This window comes from Acomys russatus, chromosome 25, assembly GCF_903995435.1.
Source record: "Acomys russatus chromosome 25, mAcoRus1.1, whole genome shotgun sequence".
NCBI lineage: Eukaryota > Metazoa > Chordata > Mammalia > Rodentia > Muridae > Acomys > Acomys russatus.
In genome coordinates this window covers 36,517,538-36,539,327 of record NC_067161.1, presented here as the reverse complement: position 1 = coordinate 36,539,327, position 21,790 = coordinate 36,517,538, and the positions used below count along the sequence as shown (strand labels likewise).

The following is a 21,790-nucleotide window of genomic DNA, read 5'->3' as shown; positions in this document are numbered from 1 at the left end:
TGGAGCTCACCATTTTTTCAACAAGGCTGGCCAATAAGCCCCAGGGAGTTTCTTGATTCCACCTGCAAGAGCACTGGGGTCACAGACGTACATGGCCACACCTGGCTTCTGATGCAGGTGTTGGGGACTCAAAATCAGGTCCTCATGCTTGCGCGGCATTAAGTGCTGTTACTAACAAGACTTAGAGTCCTTTCTTGGATTTTTGTTTTGGTTTGGTTTGGTTTGGTTAGGTTTGGGTTTTTGGTTTGGGGGGATTTTTTGTTTGTTTGTTTTTTGTTTTTGCTTTTGTTTTGTTATGTTTTTTGCCATCTGCAACTCTCTAATCCACTTTGTCTATTTTTCTGTGAAGTATTTATTTTTTTTGGTTGCTTAACTCTTGTCTTTCTATGGTTGAGTAGCAAGTACTTCCACACCTCTGGTGTTTGTTTTGTGCTGTGCTTTTTGTTTGTTTGTTTGTTTGTTTGAAATGGGGTCTCAGGTATCTTCAGCTGCTCTCTAACTTCTTACATAACTGGGATGGCCTTAAGCTCCTTTTCTCCCCCCACCGCCATCTCAGGGTTACAGGTGTGGGCCACAACTTGTTCTAACACCATTTTTAAAGTAGTCATCGGTTTGCTTTGGTTTGGTTTTAGTTTTCATTTTGACCCAGGGTCTCACTATGCAGCCATGACTGGCCTGGAACTCACTATGTAAGCCCAGCCTGGCTTTGAACTCAGATAGAACCCCCTCCCTCTAGCTTCCCCACTGCTGAGATCAAAGCTGTGTGCCACCACACCCGGCACAGTTTGTTCTCACTATTTCAAAATCCTGTCTTTCTCCTAAATTGAATTCTATCTACACAATTCCTAGCCTCACATCTCTGTCCATTTCCTTCTCCTGTCCTGTCCCTACACCAATGCCACACCTTAGTTCACTGTAAAAACCCTTTGTCACGTCTGGCAGGCTCCTCTGTTGTTCTCCTTCGAGGTTTTCTTGATTCTGCCAGCCATTTTCACTTCCATATGCACTGTATTGTTTTGTTTTTTAAGCAGTCCATTCTTTATGGCAATACAAATGACCCAGATACAAATATCTAGGAAAAGGAATTAAAGTAAGAGGAGGGGGGGTCAAAGTTCACAAAGTGACAAAATAGGGTAAAGCATAAAGTCAGCCGCAAAATGCAAGTTGGAGACAAGACCTCTAGCGTGCTTTAGAGGCTCTACAGAGAGGATGTAGCTATGGTCCCTAGGGCACTTACTTACTCAGTGAGAGATAGGTGAAAAGGATGGGCTCTGCGATTCTGAGGCATTCAGCCTCTTTTAATGCTGGGGAAGGGGTTGGAAGAGGCAGTCAACAGGTAGATGTTCTGGGAAATCCTGCAGGCCTTGTAGTTCTCCAAGTACCTCTAGCATATGGGAGATCTGGGCCTTGATAGTCATGGAGTCCTTAGTGAGGCTGTCACTGAGCTCTTTTAGTCAATGAACTTGAGACCTTCAGCCAGTGTCAACTCCAGGGGGAAGAAAACCATATCCCAGGGCCACATAGATGCACAAAGTATCTCAGACCACTGTGTCAATGAAGAACTTACAACACAAATCCACCTGTATGTGTAACTCCGAGTGATTCGCTTCCTGGAGTCACTCAACGACACTTCTCAGTTAAAGGTATAAAGACATCTGCTCGAGCCAAGTGTGGTGGCACAAGCCTGTAATCCCAGCACTTGGGAGACAGGCAGGTGGATCACTGCGAGTTCGAAGCCAGCCTGGTCTACAAGTGAGTCCAAGACAGCCAAGACTACACAAAGAAACCCTGTCTCAAAACAAAACAAAACAAAAACAAAAAAAATCTGCTCATGTACCTTGTCTCAATGGTCCAGAACCTTTTGCAAGTCTTGCTACAACACATCACTGATAAAGGCCTCATACCACTGCAATTTCTCCCTCAAAGTATCCAAGGCCCATCATTTGGGGCGCATTGCCATGATGGAGTCCAACACACAAGCATGCTGCCTTGCACTGGGTTGTCTTGTTCTATAATGAAAATTATTGCTACATGCTGATTTATATATATATTGGATTTCGCTGTGATATCGTTCAACACTCCCATAGCACATTTGATGGAGTCCATCCTCCCTCCCAATAAATTCCAATCCACATTTGAAGCCTATAAAACCCTTCCACTTCTAACTAGGATGGCGTGGAGTTCCTGGGAACTCACATGGAAACAATTAACATCTTTCCAATATTTCCAAACGTGGTGCATCCTTTGCATTACAGAGGCTCTCAACACTCCAGTGATGACTAAGAGAAGGCAGAGCAAATTAGAATCTGCAAAGGGGGGGGGGAAAATGAGTCTGTGGGCAGTCTGGGAAGCATTTCCTCATAGCTGTCCTTCCATTCACCACTGAGGAGGATGCCACAGCCAGGAGATTGTGACAGCCCAGAGTACAAACCTCTCTGCCTGACCAGATTCAGAGAGCATTGAATCAACCATATAATTTAAAATAGACAGAAGTGGAGAGACTATATTGCCAAGCCATTCCAGTTTACAATGGAGGTTGCTTGTATTCTCACAAAAGCAGTGGGCGTGCTCACATGCTCACGCAGGAACACTCTTGCCACTGCCTACACACAAATACCCAAGCAACTGTTACTTCTGGCAATCACAAAACCAGAATAAAGAGAAATGAACTGTCTTAGAAATCCTATCCAGCCAGGCGCGGTGGAGCAGTCAGGAGGCAGAGGCAGGCTGATCTCTGTGAGTTCTAGACCAGCCTGGTCTACAAAGTAGTAAGTCCAGGGCAGCCAGGGTGACACAGAGAAGTGCTGTCTCAAAAAAAAAAAAAAAAAAAGAAAGAAGAAGAAGAAAGAAGGAAGGAAGGAAGGAAGAAGGAAGAAGCCGGGCATGGTGGTGCACTCAGGAGGCAGAGGTAGACAGATCGCTGTGAGTTCCAGGCCACCCTGGTCTACAAAGCAAGTCTAGGACAGCCAAGACTGTTACACAGAGAAACCCTGTCTCAAAAAAAGAAACAAAGAAACAAAGAGGAATCCCATCCAAGCTAGAAAGAGATCTAAAATACATCTTCCTTGACCACCTAGTAGCCCTTTTCCAGTGACAAGGAGAGTTGACTAAATGGTTAACGACACAGACTGCTCTTCCAGAGGACCCATGTTCAATTCCCAACACCCACATGGCATCTCACAGCTGCCTTCAACTCCAGTTCCAGGGGATCCTATGCCCTTTTCTGGGCTCAGTGAACATGAGGGCACACATGTGATACACATGAACTCATGCAAAGCACACACACGGAAATAAGTAAATAGATTCTTAAAACTAAAGACAGTAGGTAAGATGCTTGTGGTGCTGACTTGAATTCCAATCCCCAGCACCCACATAAAAAGATGAGCAGACCTCACCTGTAATCCCAGTGCGTGTGGGTGGAGACAGGAGGAACCCTGGGCTTTCTTAGCAAGCTAGTTGGGAAGTTCTGAGTCCCAGTAAGAGACCTTGTCTCAAAAATAAATAAATAAATAAAAATAAGGTGAAGAGCAACCAAAGAAGACACCAGATGCCAACCTCAGGCACAGGCACACATGTGCATATGTACATGCATCCACACACATGAACATGTACACACTCACTATGAACATTCAGAAGTCAGTGCCCATCGGGACATGGAGATCCTGACGCTCAGATGACACCACATCACTAACTGCCAAATCCGTGCTCCATGGCCTTCCTTTTCTTGTACTACAGAATTATTCCAACTATCTACAAAAGCATTCTGTAAATGAGATGCTCTACAATACAACTGGGTTCTACTTATTAAATTAAAACACATGCCTAAGGGGCTGAGGGAGCAGCTCCTTTGGTAAAGTGCTTGTCTAGTGTGCACGAAGCCTTGGATTCAATCCCCGGCCCCACATAAAACCAGATGCAGCAGCTGATTGCACATAAGGCCTGCGCTCTAGGAGCGGAGGCAAGAACATCAATAGCTCAAGGTCATCATCAGCTACATAGTGAGCTTGAGGCCAGCCTGGGCTACATGAGATCCTTTCTAGAGAAAACAAATTCCTGTATACAATCATTGAGAGTACCCACAGATGGCTATGGCTGAGGCTGGGTCTCACCAAGTCTGTTCAGTTATTATTCTGACTTGAAGAGAGTGGCTTTCTTTTCTATTCTGAACACAGCATTCCATTCTCTTCCAACTTTCAAAGAAATGTATGTTTAGTCTAATGGGGATTTCCTGACACTTCACGCTGCTCTTCTACTATTTATAGAATTCTTTATCTGAATTTTTGAGACAGAGCCTCACCAGGTAGGCAATAGAACTGTAAAATATGTAGACCAGATTGGTCTGCCTCCTGAGGGTTGGGACTATAGGTGCGTGCCGCCACATCCAGCTCTGTCTGACATGTTGACAGTCTTTGCTATAGTAGCCCAGAAAGAGCATTTGGGGGGTTGTGTCTAGTTAGAGACTTTTATTCCATTTGTTTGTTTGTTTGTTTGTTTGTGGAAGAGGGCAGAGCCCCACCACATTCCTGTGATGGTCAGGTGACAACTTGCAGAACTCAGCTTTTCCTTCCACTGTGTGGCTCCTGGAATCACACTCAGGTGTCAGACTTCGCTTTAAGTACCTTTATTCTCAGTGCCATCTCATATTTGGAGACATATAAAGCTTCTTTTTCACCTTATCTTCTGTGCATTGTGTTTTGCCTGCGCGGGTACATCTGTGCACAATGCGCATGCCTGATTCTCACAGAGCAGGGGTTCTCAACCTGTGCCTTGTGACCCCCTTTTGATACTGAATGACCTTTTCACAAGGGTCATCCAAGACCATTGGGAAACACAGGCATTTACATTATGATTTATAATAGTAGCAATATTATAGTTAATAAGTAGAAACAAAAATAATTTCATGGTTGGGAGTAACCACAACATAAGGAACAGTGTTAAAGGATTGGAGCATTAGGGAGGTTGAGAACCACTGTAATAGAAACTAGAAGAAATTGTAAGATCCCCTCTGACTGGAGTTACTAAAGATTGTGAGCTGCCATTTTGGTGCTGGGAATTAAGCCCAAGTCCTCTGGAGGAACAGCCAGTGCTCTCAGCCTCTTATCCGTCTCCCTACATATCCCCCCCAAGTTTTTTTTATTATTTTAATTACATGTATGTGTGCCTGTCCTTGTGTGGGTCTGTGCATATGAGCACAAATAACCTTCAGAGGCCAGAGGCATTGGATCCCCTGGAACTTGAGTTACAGTCAGTAGCAAGCCAACTGACATTGGGGCTATGAACTGAACTCAGGTCCTCTGGGAGAGCAGCATGCACTCCACCTCCAACCCGTATCTCCAGCCCCTTATTGTAGACTTTCGAGCTTCGTGGATCTAGGAGTCCACCCACCCCTTTCCCAAGATCTGGCCAGCTTCAGCCAGTCTTACATTAAACAGCCTTCCTATGCCGGAATGTCCATGATGCAAATTTCTGTCTGCTAATTTTTGTCTCATAAGTCCTGTCTTCTCTTTCTTTCTCTTTTCTTGGTTCTGGTATTGGGTCTGCTGTGGGTTCAGTCACATTTTCATCTTACTGATGGAATCTCTCAGGGCGCAAATTGCACCCAGTTCTTTCTTCATGATCACTTCCTCTTTGCTGGCTTTCTCTTACCGTCTCCCAGACGCTGAATTATCTTCCTGGGTTGGTCATCACCTATCTCTGTTCCCTCTCACCACTGCATTTCCCTGAGGTCGTCATTTTGAATCCCATTTCGGGCATTCCAGTGACGCCCTTTTCTTTCTTTTTTTTTTTTTATTAATTTATTCTTGTTACATCTCAATGTTTATCCCATCCCTTGTATCCTCCCATTCCTCCCCCCCCCCCCTTTTCCCATTTTTCCCCTCCCCTATGACTGTTCCTGAGGGGGATTACCTCCCCCTATATTCTCATAGGGTATCAAGTCTCTTCTTGGCTACCTGCTGTCCTTCCTCTGAGTGCCACCAGGTCTCCCCCTCCAGGGGACATGGTCAAATGTGAGGCACCATAGTACGTGAGAAAGTCATATCACACTCTCCACTCAACTGTGGAGAATATCCTGACCATTGGCTAGATCAGGGAAGGGGTTTAAAGTTCATGGCACTAACTAGATCTTCACTGTGTTTGGCGGCGGTCACTGGATCCTCATTGCGTTCCCGTAGTACCGCCCTGTTTCCAGGCTCAGCATGTTTTTTCAGTCTTTGCATCAATAGCTGAGCGTTTGTGGGACAGCCATACCTCCTAGCTCTATGAAGAAGCTTCTGTAGAGACTCTGTCCTAGCTAGGGAGAGTACTGCGGTACTCAGGCTTTGGTTGTGGGTCACCTCACTAATGAGATTCCCCCCAAGAGTAACTCAGTTGGAGCTCAGTTGATGAAGTGTCTGAAGCCCCAGCTTCCATCTCCAGCACCGCATAAACCAGCGATGGTGGTGCATACCTGCAGTTCCAGGGCTCAGGGGCAAAGGCAGAAGGACAGAAGCCCACGGTTATCCTCAACTACACAGCCAGTTAGAGACAAGCCTGAGCTACATTATTTTGTCTCATAACAATACAAAGAATTACTGAGATCGGCGAGTTCTACAAGGGCCTGGGCTCCAAGTGACTGAGAGCATCGTTTTTTGCAACTCTGCTGGGGATGACGGCGGCAAGCTGAGTCAGATGTCAAAGCCCGGATACGCGTGCTGGCAGGCTCTCTACCGTCTCGGGCTGGTGTTAGTGCTGGGCTCCACCACCTGTCCATGGGAACGCACAGCAGCATGGAAGCTTAGCTTCAGGGTTGCAATTGTCCTCTTGAGCCTGGCTGGCATGGTCTGTGAGCATGGTGGGACGCTGGTGGAGCCCTGGGAATGGAGAGATGCTACCACAGCGGAGGGCGCACTGAAGTAGTGACTTTTAGAGATGAACGTAGCAGATTAAGGCCAAGGGAGAGAAGCGAGACACTATAGGAGCCCATGCCCTGAGGCTATGCTGCTACGTAGTCTCCAGAAGCTCGCTAAACCTGCCTCAATGCTGAGGACTATGGGACTCCCCCCTGTGGCTAGGAGCCGCTTCAGGAGACCTTCTGTAGCACTGAGCCCTGGCTTCCTCCTGGCTCCACGCTCGCTGGGAAGCCACGGGTCACATATCTGGGTTGTTGCCTCTCTAGACTGTCATCCTCTCCCCGGCTAAATTTAAGTGCCAGCCCTTACAAAAGCAAATATGGTTTTGGTCTTGGTCCTTCTTCTTGGAAGAGAAGAATGCTGGGTACCTCCATTCTGCCTTTGGGGAGTGGGCAGCATCCATCCATGGGTGCATATGCAGGTGAGTGTGTGCTCACAGGGGTGAGTGTCTGTGCAATCCGGAAGTCAACAACCAAGTGTCCTCCTGTAGTCCTCTCCCATTTTTTTTTTTTTTTTTTTAATCTGAAACAGGGTCTCGCGCTGACTCCGGGCTTGCCGTTTCAATTAGACTTGCTGGCCAGTGAGTCCCCGGAATCTTCCTGTTTCCAGCTCTCCAGCCTTGGGGTTGTAGATGTATTAACTCAATGCCAGGCTTTTACATGGATGTTGGGGACCCAAGTCTCCATTTGTGTGAAGCGCCCTACCTACTGCGCAACCTCCCCGGCCTCCATTCAGCCTCCTTAGGGATTTCCTTTCCAAGTACATCAGTGGCACCTCTAGCCACTGTGGGTCACAGACTGTCTTTGAAGGTTAATACCCACCTTTCGGTTTGCACCCTTCAACAGCCAGTTACAAATCCACCCATATTTTCTTTTTCTTTTTTCTTTTCTTTTTTTTTTTTTTTCTTTTCTTTTTTTTTTTTTTCTTTTTTGCTTTTGTTTTGTTTTTGTTTGTTTGTTTGTTTGTTTGTTTCAAGACATGGTTTCTCTGTAGCCCTGCCTATCCTGGAACTAGCTTTGTAGACTAGGCAGGCCTAAAACTCAGAGATTCACCTATCTCTGCCTCCCTAGTGCTGGGATTAAAGGCATGCACTACCACACCTGGCATTCTGCACATATTTTCAATCTCCTAAACCAGAGTCCTCCTGACACTGATGACCACACACTGTGACACAGCTCAGCAGGGTCCTGATGGACTCTATACTCCATTCCTTCCTTCATTTCTGACATAGAATTTTTTTAATTTACACCCATTTTATATTGAGTAACATTCTAAAATATTGAACAGAACATTTAATATTTAAACAGCAAACATTTAATTTTAAAACACTTTAAATGTTTTACTATAATAATCAATATTGAAAGTAGATTTAATATGAAGTAGATGGAGGTTGGCTTTTAAAAAAAAAAAAATGCTTTAGAGACAAGGTCTTACTGTGTAGCCCAAATGCTGGGTTTAAAGATGTGTGCTACCACACCTGGCATTTTTTTCTTTTATGAAAAAGAGATCACAGTATATTATACAATTATCAGAATAGTGTGGAACTGAAATCCAAATATCCTGGGCTCCACATATACAGCCTAGTGCTTGCCACCTGCGTAGCTTCGGATGAGAACCTGACCCCGAGACGGTGAGATGGCTCAGTAGGTCAAGGCACCCACAGGTAAGCCTGATGACCTGAGTTTAATCCCCTGGGCCCAAGTGGTAGGAGAATCGACTCCCAAGTGGTCCTCCTCCATCCACATGTGTGCTCTGACACACACATGCTCACACACATGTAGACCACTCACACAGATAAGTATGTTTTTAAAAGAAAATCGAAAAGAATTTGATCTCTTCTTTAAGCCAGCGAATTTGTGTCCTTCCTGTGAAATGGGTATCATGGAGCCCCATATGCTTGGATGATAAAACATTTAGAGACGCGACTCATACAAAGTTCTAACGATTCAACGTCAATCAAAGTAGATGCTGTCAGGCGTTACTGTATGGTTTTTTGAGTCACACTGGGTTTTTTTTTTTTTTCCATCCACAAAGACAAGTGAGGACTCTATCCAAACCACCCTCTTGGCTCCTGTCAGCAAAGCTAACTCAGAGCGTGTGATATCCAACTGGGGAAGTGTCCAGCAGTGAGTGTGGTGTCCTAGGGGAGGTTAAGGTTCAGATAGGACATCTGGAAAAGGGTCAGCACAGGGTGCAACCGTGAGATGGGCCTCTAACACTCTTGAATGGAAGCTAGGAAGGGATCTCAGGAAAGGATAGGGGCACCACAAGCTCTGGACTTGAGGTAGGGCACATAGTGGGCGACGTTCTTCAGCCAAATCAGAAAGTGGGCACTGAAAGAGGTGGGACAGAAGCTTCCTGGCCTTTGCCCTCCATGACACTTCCTTGCCATACCCGATGGCACCGAGGGGTCGTGACTTCAGAGAGAGCCTGGTTAAATGCTTGGGTGGCACCAATTTTCTGAGTTCAAACCCCAGCCTTGCCATCCTGACCATGAGACAACTTCCAAAGTTACACGACACAAAGTAGGAAAAGAAGTGAGGTAAAAGTGAAAATGACCATGTGTCTTAGTCACTTTCGCGTTGCTATGATAAAAACACTCTGACAGAAACAACTTCAGGAAGAAAGGGTCTATTCTGGCTCACGATTTCAAAATGTACTCTACCACAGTGGGGGGATAAAAACACTCAGAGCCTGAAGTAGCTAGTTACAAATACAGCCACAGTCAAGAAGCAGAAAGGAGGCTGCAGAAATGGCTCAGTGGCTAAGAGAACTTAACTGGTCTTATGGAGACCCAGGATTAGTTCTCAGCACCCACGTGGCAGCTCACAACCACCTGTAACTCCAGTACCAAGTGATCTGGCGCCCTCTCCTGGCCTCCATGGGAACTGCACATACATGATACATACACAGATACACAGGCACACACATATACACATGATTAAAAATAACTTTAAACAGAGGAAGAAGTAGAGAGCAGTGAATGCATGCTGTTGTCCAACTCCTTTTTTTCATCTGGGAAGGATCTCCTTCCCAGAAAATGGTGTCACCCACAGTGGGCAGGCCTTCCCAACTCAACACAATCAGGATGATGCCCCCACAGGCACATCCAGAGGCCCATCTCTCAAATGATGCTAGATTCTATCCAGCTGACAGCCACCACTAACCATCACATCATGTAAGCCTTGTCCCAGTCTGGAATTGCTTGGCATCCTGAGAAATCCATTTAGCTTCCCTAGACCGTGTATAATATGTAGTTGAGACTGAAGTCTCCACAGCTCTTTCTAGCAGTAAAACGTGTGCAAATGATGGAATGGGGTTTTTTTTATTAATTAATGTATTTATTTACTTAACATCCAATGGCAGTTTCCCCCTCCTTCCTCTCCTCTGAATCTCCCCTCCCCTGCCACCTCCCTCTGCCTATCCATTCTTCTTCTGTTTCTCTTCAGAAAGGGGGAGGTCTCCAGTGGATATCAGCCAGCCTTGGCACATAAAGTTGCAATAAGACTAGGCACAGCCTTTCCTACTGAGGCTAGAGGAGGCAGCCCAGTAGGAGGAAAGGATCCAAAAAGCAGGCAACAGAGACAGAGACAGAGACAGCCTTGCTCCTGTTGTTAGGAGTAATGGTGATGATTTTTAAAGATCTTGGGGGCTGGAGAGATTTCTCAGTGGTTAAGAGCACTTCCCAGACTCTGGCTGTCTCCTCATTCTGTTGACAGTTTTTCTTGGCTGTGCAGAAGCTTTTTAATTTAAATTTGCCGATTCTTGCTCTTAATTCCTGTGCTTTTGGAGTTGCCCAGAAAAACCAAAGCTCGTGCCACCATCTCAACATATTTTTCCAACGTTTTCCTCAAGTAGTTTCAAAAGTTTTAGGGTTTACATTAAGGTCTCTTGTCTACCTTGAGATAATGTTTTTTAAAAGAATGAGAGACAGACAGTGAGATTTCAGTTTTCTACAGCAGGATGTCCAGTTCTTCCCTGCACTATTTGTCAGTGAAGTTGTCTTTTCTTCAGTGTATGTTTTTGGCATCTTCATTAAAAAGCAGTTGTCTGAAGATGCTGAGTTTATTTCAGGTGCTCTATTCTACCTCCTGGATCTAAGCATCTGCTCTTGTGCCAAATCACACCATTTTTAACTATCGCTCAGCAGGATGTCTGAAATCAGGCTCCGTTCCTCTCCAGCTTTCTCCTTTCCACTCAAGATTGTTTGGGCTTTTGTGCTTCCATATAAATTTTAGGATTTTTTTTAAAGCTCTGTGAAGTATGTCTCTGTTGTTCCAATGGAGGTTGCGTTTCATGTGTGAATGCTTGGTGTGGTAGGAGTCTTTTAACAATGGTTCCTTCAATCTGTGAACATGGAATGGCCTTCTGCCTTTCAGTGTCCTCAGTTTGTTTTAAGTTGTGCAATTTTCACTGAAGAGTTCTTTCACTTTAGCTAAGTTTATTCCTGGAACTGGAATGGGGGCAGGTGTTATATTTAAGACAAAGTCTCATGTAGCCTAGACAGTCCTCACACTCCATACATAGCCAAAAATGACCTTGGCATTCTTTGGGGTTTTATTTATTTATTTATTTTATGTGTATGAGTATTTGTACAGGTGTGTCTATGTACTGCATGTATGCAGTGCCCTAGGAAGTCAGAAGAGGGCATCAGATCCCCTGTAACTGGAGTCACAGACAGTTGCACCCACCATGCAGGTTCGGGGAAGCCTCTACATGGGCAGCCAGTGGTCTGAACTACTGAGCCATCTCTCCAACCCCAAGCTTGATCTGTTTCCGGCTCCTCAGTGTTGGAGTTACAGATGTGCCCCACCACACCTGGTTTATATGGTGCTGAAAATGGAACCCAGATCTGAGTGTGTGCTAGACAAGCTATCTGCTGAGTTATTTCCCCAGCTCCCAAGGGGGGTTGTTTTTTATTCATTTTGTAGCTATTTTGAATAGGATGCTGTCCTGATTTTTTTTCTTAGCAAATTCATTATTAGTGCATAGAGAAGCTACTGACTTTGGTATGTTGACTTTGTGTCATGGTACTTGACTGAACTAATTTATCACTTCCAATAGCCTTTGTTGGAGTCTTGGGTTTTTCATGTATAGAATCATATGAACTGCAAACAGGACCAGTCAAACTTCCTACTTCATATACCTTGCACTTTTTCTCTTGTCTAATAAAAGAGCGACTTTTATATCATCAGACAAGTTAGGTTCAAACTCCAGCCACTTCCTCCCCTCAACCTTTCTTCATCAACCCTCTGATCTGAGCATACTTTCCTTGAATCTGCTTTGTCTTTGAAATCAGGGTGAGGGGTAGGGAGATGGCTAAGTCAACAGAGCGCTTGCCTTGCAAGCCTGGGCCTGAGTGCAGTCCCTAGAATACACATTTTAAAAGCCAGAGCCAGAGCCAGAGCCAGGTGGATCCCTAGGACTCACTGGTAAGCCAGCCTAGCCTACTTGATAAATTCCAGACCAATGAGGGACCCTGACTCAAAGACTGAAAGAGAGACAGAGGGACAGAGGAGAGAGAGAAAAACAGACAGACAGACAGAGGGAGGGAGAGAATACAAAAGGTGAATAACACCTGAGGATCGTCACAGTATTGCCCTCTGACTTCCACACACAGTTGCTAGACATACACACTATATTACTTCCACACATAGTTGCACTGGCACACACACTGTATTACTCCCACGCACAGCTGCACTTGCACACACACATGGTTATTACACACACAACTGCACTTTCACACACACTGTTACTTCCACACACAGCTGCACTTGTACACACACTGTTTCTTCCACACACAACTGCACTTGCACACACACTGTTTCTTCCACACACAACTGCACTTGCACACACACTGTTTCTTCCACACACAACTGCACTTGCACACACACTGTTTCTTCCACACACAACCGCACTTGCACACACACTGTTACTTCCACACACAGCTGCACTTGCACACACCCTGTTATTTCCACACACAGCTGCACTCAAACACACACTGTATTACTTTCTTTTCTGTCACTGTGATAAAAATAACCTGACCAGAGCAGCGTATGGGAGAAAATGTTGTCTTGGCTCCCAGCTCTAGAGCTAAAGGAATCTGCCACAGTGGGGAGGCATGGTGGCAAGAGCAGGAAGCTGGCTGGTAATATGACATCCATACTCAGCATAGAAAATAGGAAGTGAGGCCAGGTTATAAACCCTCAAAGCCCAGTGACTCACTTCCTCCAGAAGAGCCCCACTTCCTAAAGGTCCTATAATCTTCCCAGAAAGCACCAAGCACTGGGGAGCAGGTGTTCAAACACTTGAGCCTGTGGGGGATGTTTGCCATTCAAACCACCACACATATGCAGCCATAGACACATACACCATTACATACACACACTTTTCTTTAAATCATGTTGAAAATATTTATGCCACAGGGTTATTCTCGGGATTAAAAAAAAAAAAAGTCAAGTTGTGCAGCATGCTGACACAGTGCCTGGAACACAGGAGGTCCTCGGTAGGGGGCGCTGTTCTTACGCTGGCTTGAATAAGCACAAATGGCCCTGCCTACAGGTCTCTGTGCTGGGTTGTTTCTACGTGAGATTCCTATTACCCCTGACTCTCCCACATTCTAATCTTAAACATCCTGAAGCTGTGGCCCCATTCCTCATGGCTGCTGTATGTGTTCGCACCTCTGTCCTCACGCACCGTTGGCTCCTTTCCCGGCTAAGCAGATACCATGCGCAGTTACTATCCTTATCTCGCCACAAGAGCTGCTTCAGGAGGAAAGATAAGCGGAAATGGACATCTCAGGTGCCACCTTCTCATCTCACCTTGCTGGAAGCAAGCCCTAATGTTTGGGGGGATGCGGCTGAAAATAGTTAGGACATCCTAAGAGCCATGATACCCTGAGCTTCCTATAGTCAATATTTGTGACTATGTTTTGCCTTGTGCCCTGGATGATCTGAGCTATCCAAGTGCAGAAAGCAAAATGCTTCTGCTTCTGCTTCCGCTTCTGCTTCCGCTTCTCCTTCTCCTTCCGCTTCTCCTTCTCCTTCCGCTTCTCCTCCTGGTTCCGCTTCTCCTTCTGCTTCCGCTTCTCCTTCTGTTTCTCCTTCCGCTTCTCCTTCTCCTTCCGCTTCTCCTTCTCCTTCCGCTTCTCCTTCTGCTTCTCCTTCTGTTTCTGTTTCTGCTATTGCCTGCCTGCCTGCCTGCCTGTATCCAATCCATAATAAGAGTCTATTTGAGTTTATCAAAGGAAAACTCAGCTCTGTCCTTGAGAGCTGAAAGCTAAGACTTCAAAATATGCCCAAGAACCTGCAAGATGGCTCCGCTGGTAAAGGCAAATGCCACGAAGCCTCACAAACTGAGTTAGAGTCCCAGAACTTATGTAGGAGGAGAGGTCCAACTCCCAAAAGTTGATGTCTGACCTCAACACCCATGCCATAGGATATAAACACATAAACACATACATACCCCAAAAAGTAACAACATATTGTTTGTTGTTCAAAAGGTGCATGTATCAAGTACGGTGGCATACACTTACAATCCAGCATTCAAGAGGCTGGGGCAAGAGCATGGAAAGTTTGAGGACAGCCTGACCTACACATAAAAAATGAAAATAAAAAGGAACATGAGTGTGCTTCTTCCATCCATCCTTACTGCTATGTCCCTTGCCTTCCACATTTCTTTTCCAATAACATACCCTCATGAGCTCTGAGATGATTCCTATTCAAACATTTTGAACTTCATATTTCACCACAATTCTGAATTTATAGGAGCTTATTAGATGCTAGAAGGTTAAATTAGACATCATAAAGGAAAGGGGGAATCCAACTCTAAGGGACACATAGGAAGCCTTCAAATGTTGTTCAGAGTATATTGAATGAATGCATGCATGGATGGATGGATGGATGGATGGATGGATGGATGGATGGATAAATGGGTGAGTTAATGTCTTTCCATGGCCTTATAAATAAAGCAACTGGTTGCCCAGTAATCAGAGATCAGAACGTCAGAGAATCTCAAGTCTTGCAAGACGGGTGAGCTGATGCTGAAGGTAGTTGGGCTACACCTCCGAATGCCCCCGCCTTGGAGATTGGAAACTAGTCCTGGGTTGGAGAATTCTACTGCTGCCTCTCTGACCGCTGACCTTGAACACGAACTCCACATGTGTCAGACACAAAGCGAGCAAAGTGCAGCCCTTGGCTTTCAGCCCATCACACCATCATTTTGATCTCTTCTGAGCTGCAGTCCCCCACAGCTGTTTACCAGCCCCAGGAGGAAAACCCCAGGATGAGAAAGTGTCCGGGAACCTGTCTGCCAAAGAAGCCAGACATTGGGGACCCTACATTATGCTGTCCACGTCTCTTTTTCTGACTCTCAATAGTCATTTTATAATGAGATCCTATGGGGCCTGTTTCCTTCTTTCAAATGATGCACCTTTTAATTTGTTTACATGCACTATTTCTGCAGAAGGAAAATAATACGACATGAAAGTAGGAGAGGACTAATAGGGGTAGCAGAGATGATGCAGGAAAAACACGAGTTTACCATCATCCTTTCCAATTGCTGCAGTCATCCTTGAGAGAGGAGCCACTCTCAAGGAGGAAGCACTCAGATGGGTATTTCTGAGGATTTCATTCTTCTGGGAACTTAGCAAGAAAGCCAGGGGTACCTAGAGCATCCAGTTCCTAAAGGAGGCAGGGCTTTAGTTACATTCACAAAATTTGCCAGGCAACAAGGGCCAGAGCATCCAAAGCAAGAACGGACTTCCTCCATCTAAGTCAGCTGTTTGCTAGAAGGCTGGGTCAATGTGATGCCAGCCTTACACTTCTCCAACCGATGAACCCTGTTCTTGAACACATCCCTCAGCCTTTCCAAGGCCATTTCTCACCCCACCCCACCTTGCTGTGCGAATCTGAGTGTTCGGCTTTCAGAGCTTTTGTGAGAATTAAATGTGTATGACAGTATGGAAAACATTTTAAGAAATGTCACTTCCTTTTTCTTCCTCGAAGCTACATGAACAGTCTTGACATGTCACTACCAGGAACGTCAAAAGTACGGCTGGGGCTTGGGGACTGGAGGCTTTTTATACCCAACCATTCATAGTCTGTTCACTCACTCCCAGATGACTTTTCCAGAATCCATCCTAACACACTCTCTGTGCAAACTCCAAGGGAGAAGGAGAGGAGGGGCCAGCCTTAGAGATGCCACTGCCAATGCAAGAAAAGCAAAACCCAACCTCCAGGATTGGTGAGATGGCTCGGCGGATAAAGGCATTTGCCACTAAGCCTTATAACCCAGAGTTCGAGTCCAGAGTCCTACATGGTAGAAGGAAAGAATCACCCCTGAAAGTTGTCCTCTGACCCTCACATCTTTACTCACATGCTTGTGCATGCCACACATCACAGGCAACACATGCAAGAGAGAGACAGCGACAGACAGAGACAGAGAGAGACTAAAAAACTAGACAAATGCTCATTTGAATTTTTAAAAAGGTTTTCTTTGATATGTATGGGTATTTCTCCTCATGTGGGTCTGTGCATGTGGTGCCAGTGGAGGCTAGAAGAGGGTGTCAGGTTCTCTGGAACTGGAGTTAAAGATGGTTGTGAGCTTCCACATAGGTGCTGAGAACTGAACCTGAGTCCTCTGGAAGAGCGGCAATCTCTGGTGAGAGAGATGGCTCGGCATCCAGCTTAAAGAGCCTGAGTTCAATGCCCAGGCCCCACATGGTGGGAGGAGATAACGCCACAAGTTGTCCTCTGACCACCATGTCTGTACTGCACATACACACAAAGAAAGAGAGGAAGAGAGAGAGAGAGAGAGAGAGAGAGAGAGGAGGGAGGAAAGAAATGCGTGTGAGTATTTTTTTTTCTTAAATAATCTTAGCTGCTGAGACATATTTTAAAACAACAATATCCAGGCCTAGCCTCCATCATGGGACTCATAAGGCCTGAGATTATGAGACCAAATGTCACCTTCTATGGGGCTTGAGGGACAGGCTACAATTAAATTACAGGAAAATCCTATAAAATGCTTAGGAACGTTTTATGACACTATCGATATTTCCACCAGAATGAAGCACACGGGAGGCAGGGGGGCGGGGCAGACAGGGGTGGGAGGGTGCAGTTTGAGCATGAGGAGATCATTTGTTTTCATTCATCCCGCCAGTGACTGGTCAAGACTAATGAGGACTCAGAAACAACACCCCCCAAAAAAAAGAAAATACAGTGTGGCCTCATTTTTATGGCACCCGCAGGAAAAGAGTGATATCTCAAGTGTGTGTGGAGGTGTATGTGGGTGGGTACATGTTGAGGGTGTATGCCTGGCTATAGGGGTGTGGGGGGGGGGGTGTGTGTTGGCACCATAAGTCAGACTTGAAGTCATTAATCTTTGGGAGAGTGATGATGCCCTTAGGGAGCCCAACACTGATGCTCTGCCCTTCTGCCTTGGGAAAGAGAAATGCACCTCAAATTCTATCCCTGGTGCTACTGCATTCATGGACTCCATAGGACCTCTCCAGCAAAATTAAAACACTTTTCTTTTTTTAAGTCTTATCTTGTTTTTATCATGTGTTTTTGTGTTTGCGTGGGGGGGGGCGGGGGGGGGGGGGTTATGTGCTGTGGGTAGAAACCAGAAGAGGCTGTCAAACTGCCCTGAAGCTGGAGCTACAGGTGGTTGTGAGGAATTGAACCTGGGTCCTCTGGATGAGCAGCAAATGCTCTTAACCTCTAAGCCATCTCTCCAGCCCTTTATGGAATATTCTTCAGCCTCATCTGCCCAGCTTCCTGACAGCTTTCCTGGGTGTGGTTGGAAATAAAAAGGCCTTTCAGTAATTCTATGGTAGAAGAGCCACTGGCCAAGGCTCAGTGGGGCCTGCATTGCTCCTGCATAAGCCTCCCGTATCCCAGCATGACCTCAGCTGCGAAGCTATGAATGACCCTGAACTTCTTTTTTTTCTCACTTATTTACTTACAATGTGGAGGAGTAAACTGAACCTGTCAGTAAACACCTTTAATCCCAAAACTCTGGAGGCAGAGGCAGGTGGATATCTGGGGGTTCGAGGCCTGCCTGGTCTACACAGTGAGTTCGAGACCAGCCAAGGCTACACAAGAGAGATCCTGTCTTTTTTTTAAAAAAAGGAAAGGAAGGGGCTAGAAAGATGGCTCATTGGTTGAGAGCACTGGCTGCTCTTCCACAGGACCTTGGTTTGAATCCCAGGACCAACATGGCAGCCCACAGCTGTCTGTAACTCCAGTTCCAGGACTTTGAATACCCTCACACATGCAGGAAAAACACCAATGAACATAAACTACAAGTATATATTTAAGAAAAAAAGTAGAAGAGTTGAGGGGGTGCAACAGTATTCTTCGGGTCTCCTCAGATACCAGGCAGACACATGGCACATACATGCATATGTATACACACATCCAAACACATAAAATAAAAATCCCCTCACCTAAAAGTAGCAAGCAAATATAACCGAATGTTAACAGGAAGATTAAAAACTGCAGACTAGAGAGATGGCTCGGCAGGGAAAGGTGCGTGAGTTCAATCCCCATGCCCCATGCATGGTGGAAGGAGATGTTTCCTCCACAAATTGTCCTCTGACCACCATGCCTGTGTCACATACAAAGAGAGAAAAAAGAATGAGGGAAAGAAGGAAATGGTTTTTACCATTAATCTTTTACATTTTTGAAGTTTATTTTTAATCTGGTTTTGGTTTTGGTTTGTTTGTTGCTTTAGGTCAGGGCCACACTCTGCAGTCCTGATCGGGTATTTGCTGTGGAACCCAGGCTGGCCTCAAATTCATGGCAGTGCTGCTGCCACAACTGCCTGTGCTGGAATTACAGGCATGAGCCCCCATGCCAGGATTTCTTCTTCTTCTTTTTCTTCTTCTTCTTCTTCTTCTTCTTCTTCTTCTTCTTCTTCTTCTTCTTCTTCTTCTTCTTCTTCTGTTTTTGTTTGTTTGATACAGGGTTTCTCTGTGTAGCCTTGACTGTCCTGGACTTGCTTTGTAGACCAGGTTGGCCTCAAACTCACAGCAATATGCCTGCCTCTGCCTCCCAAGTGCTGGGATTAAAGGCATGTGCCACCACCGCCCGGCAAAACATTTCTTCTTAAGTTCATATTTGTGTGTACTTAGCTGCAGATGGGGAGACTTGTCCAGACACGCAGCCACACTCAGCCTTTTCCAGGATAGACTTTGGGCCCCATGAGCCCTAAGAGCGGGCACCTGAGGCCTGACACACACCCCCCACCCCCTGTTGTCTCGGGCTGCAGGACTATAGGGTCAACATCTTCCTGAGGCAGCAGTGGAATGACCCCCGTCTGGCCTACAATGAATACCCTGACGACTCTCTGGACCTCGACCCATCCATGCTGGATTCCATCTGGAAACCTGACCTGTTCTTTGCCAATGAGAAGGGGGCCCACTTCCACGAGATCACCACCGACAACAAACTGCTGAGAATCTCCCGCAACGGCAACGTCCTCTACAGCATCAGGTGAGTCCCGGAGCCAACAACAAGGCCAGGGAATCCTAGGACTGTGCTTCATCAAAAGCAAGGAGAGAGGATGGGAAGGGCTCCTGAGGGTAAGTGGTGGCTAAGTCGCCCTGTGTTTCAACAACAGACACCATCAGTAACAAGTGCAGAGGAGCAAAGCTTGAGAGGACACAGCAGCTTGGTGGTAAATGGAACCACCGTGTAATGGGTACAGTCCACAGGGATAAGCCACAGCTGCCACACACACACACACCCCACTTTGAACCCCATTTCCCGTGCATTAAGCCTTGGGAATCAAGACCCCCCCCTCTCCCTGGCTGTATCCTGTAGACAACGGTTAGGTGCTAAGCTTTCAGAATGTCCTGTGACTCCCACTCCCCCTACACACACACACACACACACACACACACACACACACACACACACACACACACACACACACACACAGTCCCTAATCTTCCCCGGAGCACAAGGACAATGGATCATGGGAGTAAAGAAATGGGCTAACACTCGAAACAATGGCAGCTTGGAAAACAGACTGTACAAAACACTTTTCCTGTATTATATATCATTATATAACTCGTGAGCTGGGTTTGACGATCCCCATTATGTACATCAGAAAACTGAGGATGTGGAAATTTAGGATACTTGCCCAATCCTCCATGGTTCCTGTCAGTGAGTAGGTTCTGGTGGGGTGCTAGTATGAGTCCCCTGACTTGGGGAGGGTCAGAAGAGCCATAGCTTTCCCAGGATTCCCAGACCATCAAAATGGCCACCGCTACTGCTTCCCGTGTGCACATCAATACATGATAATGAATGGGTGGGTTCTGATTTAGAAGAGCTACAGGGTGCTAAATGGCCACCCCTCACACCTTCAGTTCCTCACTGAGGGAGAAGTCTTATCTCCCATTCAGAGAAGAACCTTAAATATCCAGGATGTGACAAGGTGGAAAAGGAGGAGACTGGCCTGATTCTGACCCTCAGAGATGCCTGAGCTCAGTCCCTTCACGGGCTATGAGGAAGGGACTTGGAACCCTCACACTGAGGGGCCAGCTCTGCTGATTGAGTCTGCCCTGCCGGACACATCTAGATGAAAAAAAAAAAAATGACATGGGCCTGAGAGTCAGCCACCAAGGCCCTGCTGGGCTGCTGGAGGGAGGGTCACCTCTGCCTAGAATTCACTGCTGCCAGGACCGTTTCATGTCTCTGGAAAACCAAGTCCCAGCGCAACCTGACAGAAGGACAGGTCAGCAGAAAGTGATGGTCCCAAGGTCATTCAACATCTGGAAATTAACCCAGCCTGACAGCTGCCCCACTTCAGAGCTTTTATCTTCAGAAATGGGCCTGGCTCGTTTTTTCCAGTCACTCCTCCCGCTCCCTTCTCTGCCTCCCTCCACTTCCCTCTTCCTCCTCATCCCACTCCTGAGTTTGTTCTGTCCTTAAAGGAGAGTGAGTACACACACCTGAGACATGAGCTGGAAAGGGAGCTTCACAAAGGGCCAGGTGTGCGGCTGAGGTGATAGCAGCTATGTTCTATGGAGACATCTCCCACTGGGTACCTCAAGGAAGTGGGGGGTTGGCCTGGGGACAGCAGGGATGGGGAGCAGCATATCAGCCCACCCCAGAGCCAACAGATTCAGCATGCAAAAGCTAGACCCATGTGATTTTAGCACAGTTACAGCCTAGCCTTTCTTACATGTGTGTCCCCAGCCTGTGGGTAAGGGAGCTTCATTGGGTAAAGAGCACTCCTCTCTCCTGTGCAGCCAGTGCTCTGATGTGAGCAAAGGCTTTCAAGGTTGTATCACAGCCTGAGCTACCAGGCCTGGCATGTTACAAAAGGGCTCCCTCTGCCTCTGGGGGTGCAGCCCTTTTAAGGATGAACACCCCCAAAATGAATAACTGGCCCACTGCTTTCCTCCTGTCGCTGACTGAACTAACACACGTGAGTCAGTTGTATGGAAACAGCCAGCATGTGGGGTAGGGGGGTGGGGGGGTCTGAACTCACTTCTGACAGGCCCAGTGTGTAACTGGAAGCAGCCAGGAGCCATGTGGAAGACTGGGGACTCGGTGGAAAACCGGGGATCTACCTGAGAGAAAAGCTGTTGGGGGGGGGGCAGCACCTGGCACCCCAGCAACCTGCTAAAATTAAGTCTCTAGCATCCAGGAAGACTCCAGAGAAACCCAGAAGTCCCTCCGACTGGTGACTTTGGGCCACCTCCTTCCTATCACTGACCCTCCTCTTCCAACCCAGGAGTTTGGATGCACACACACATTTTATTCTCTAAGCACTGGTGCCCTGGTCACTGGTCCCCACCCTGGAACAATGATTTCAACTGTCGAAAGCATGAAGGCACAGACTCCCTGAATGTAGTCCCAGCATCAGCCGCATCCCTTCTCTTCCCA

At 46.5% G+C, this 21,790-nt stretch overlaps 1 protein-coding gene and 1 pseudogene across 1 annotated transcript in view; one reads left to right on the top strand and one right to left on the bottom strand.

Annotated features, from left to right (window-relative positions):
- The window catches only part of Glra1 (glycine receptor alpha 1), a 138,357-nt gene that overhangs the window by 51,132 nt on the left and 65,435 nt on the right, over positions 1-21,790 (top strand). The gene's annotated exons all lie outside the window — the stretch shown is intronic.
- LOC127208588 (protein UXT-like) lies at positions 1,299-1,960 on the bottom strand (annotated as a pseudogene).